We start from the raw sequence: 2,687 nt of genomic DNA on the forward strand, positions 1-2,687 counted from the left end.
GTGGTTTCCTTGAAACTTGCTCCCTTCCATCCCCCACTTTTCCACCAGCTCCCTGATTCCACCAGATGATGGCATATGCCTCAATCCACTGCTGAATGAAGCCTCTCAGTAGACAGTCATGCTAGCTTCTGTCAGCAAGCAGAGCAGAGTATCCTTAATAGCTCAGGGAAAAAGATGAATCAAAGATGAATCACAGACTGAGGAGACAGCCATCCAATGACTGCTCCAACTTGAGACCCATCTCATGTGAGTGAATAAAAATCATCTTTAAGAGGTTCTATTGGTTCCTAACAGTTCATGGTATCTGTAAAATCATTATTAAACATATGTGAATGTGATGGTGAATAATCTCATCATTATCTGCCAATTTACTAGGCTTTGATAACCTAGAAGAGGTTGCTTGGCCAGGAGAGAGGAAGTATTTGCTTCTATTTCTACTCAGTGTCATCTGTATTACAGTTATTTTCCTCATTCTTCTTTCAAATTGATATATCGTATCCTCCAATAAATCTTTCTGCAGACATATCTGTAGATAGAACCTCCTAAACCACTCTTTAACAAAATGACATCATAAAAATGACTCCCTTCACTTTTATACATCAGGAGACACTAAACAACCTGGAAAAGATTAAATAACAGCAAAATGAATGCACTGTTGAATGATGAGACTTTCTCAGTCAAAACATAATGGAAAGTTTATGGATTACTCTCATTTATTTTTCTAAATAGAGTTTTGCTGACTTGGACTCCACTATCTTGTCTCAATCTCTGAAGTGCTAGTATTATAAGTTGGTGACTCCATGCATATTTAAGTACCTTAGATTTGTTTCTAAGAATGCAAAAGTTAAATTCTCAGAAAGAAGAATTAATATTCAGTAATATAAATGTAGATAATACCCCAGATGTAACAATTGGTAAGAATATATACCAGTGTTCCAGACAACAATGAACATAACAACAGTCATATTTAGTAAGTATGTAGAATATACACCATTCTTTCACTAGAGTTATGTATGTATCTGGCTGCCAGTGTATGCAACGGTAATATTAGACACATGGAGATAGAAATGGGATTACACAATTTGACTTTAACCAAAGGAATAATATGGTCTTTGACATAAACAAAAAGAAAACAGATAAAATAACAACTCAATATATTTAATCGCACAGATATTTCACATATGTAGAAAAGGAAAGCTGAGAGTGAGAGCTTTCCCAAGGTGAGAGATGTGCTCAAAGTAAATTAAGTGTTGAGTAAAACAGGAGGGATCTCACTCATGCACTTCTGCCCAAATCACGTGATCTGGGCAAAAGGAATCTGACATAAAAATCTTACTTCCTTTCATGTGGATTACAATGACTTCTAGCGGTGAAGACTCTGAGGAATGCAAAATGGAAATCAAGAATATATATTCTTGTCTATAAAATTTAGATTACATAGATTAATATAGAGCCAAATTCCATCAAAAAGTAGTATTTCCATAGTTAAATGGAAATATAGCTCTGAATTTTCCCACTCTAATGAAAACATACTATATTTAGGCATGGGTAAGTCACATATTAACCAATGAGGCCAAAGATTGGCATAAAGACTTGATCTGCCAAATGAAGGGGTTATGTACCAAAATATCTGATACAGCCAGAAATTTTTAAAAAGGAGAGAGAGAAAATCTTTTATATGACTGATGATGGTATTTAGAAATATCTTGGGATTACGATTAGAAATTGGTTCTGTGTGACACACAAGTATGAGAGTCTGATTTGCAATACCAGATTGTTGAGGCCAGCCAGCGGCTCACATGTCTGGGTTCGAGCCTGGGAGGCATCTTGGAATCTGGAAGAAAAGAGGGAACCTAGGGGGTGCAAGAAAGGATGGAACCGCCTTTTGTGACTGGCGGTGAACGAGTGCGCAGTGCCATGAAGGCCTCGGGCACGCTTCGGGAGTACAAGGTGGTGGGGCGCTGCTTGCCAACCCCAAAATGCCACACACCACCACTGTACCGTATGCGAATCTTTGCACCCAACCATGTGGTGGCCAAGTCCCGCTTCTGGTACTTTGTGTCACAGCTGAAGAAGATGAAGAAGTCATCCGGGGAAATTGTGTACTGCAGACAGGTGTTTGAGAAGTCACCCCTGCGTGTGAAGAACTTTGGCATCTGGCTGCGCTATGACTCCCGCAGTGGCACACACAACATGTATCGGGAGTACAGGGACCTGACCACTGCTGGTGCAGTCACACAGTGCTACCGAGACATGGGTGCCCGACACCGTGCCCGTGCCCACTCCATCCAGATCATGAAGGTGGAAGAGATTGCAGCTGGCAAGTGCCGCCGGCCAGCTGTCAAGCAGTTCCACGACTCCAAGATCAAATTCCCACTGCCCCACCGTGTGTTGCGGAGCCAGCACAAGCCACGCTTCACCACCAAGAGGCCCAACACCTTCTTCTAGACACAGAGACCCACTGAATAAAAACTTGAGACTGTCAAAAAAAAAAAAAAAAAAAAAAGAAAGGATGGAACCAAGACATTAGTCTGATTAAGGTTCAATTTTAATATTCAGAACACAGGGTTATAAAGAAGGGGGAGGGGCCCATTCCCACCAAATCATCCTTGGAGTCCAGTTGCAGGTGACCACGTGAATACTCCAGAACAGCTAGGCGGCAGGTAGCAGCAGCAGGAGTGTCAGAA

The 2,687-nt window shown here is 41.1% G+C and overlaps 1 pseudogene; it reads left to right on the forward strand.

The window, feature by feature from the left end:
- Gm15427 (predicted pseudogene 15427) lies at positions 1,868 to 2,484 on the forward strand (annotated as a pseudogene).

The sequence above is a fragment of the Mus musculus genome, chromosome 1 (genome assembly GCF_000001635.26).
Source record: "Mus musculus strain C57BL/6J chromosome 1, GRCm38.p6 C57BL/6J".
In the NCBI taxonomy this organism is placed as follows: Eukaryota; Metazoa; Chordata; class Mammalia; order Rodentia; family Muridae; genus Mus; species Mus musculus.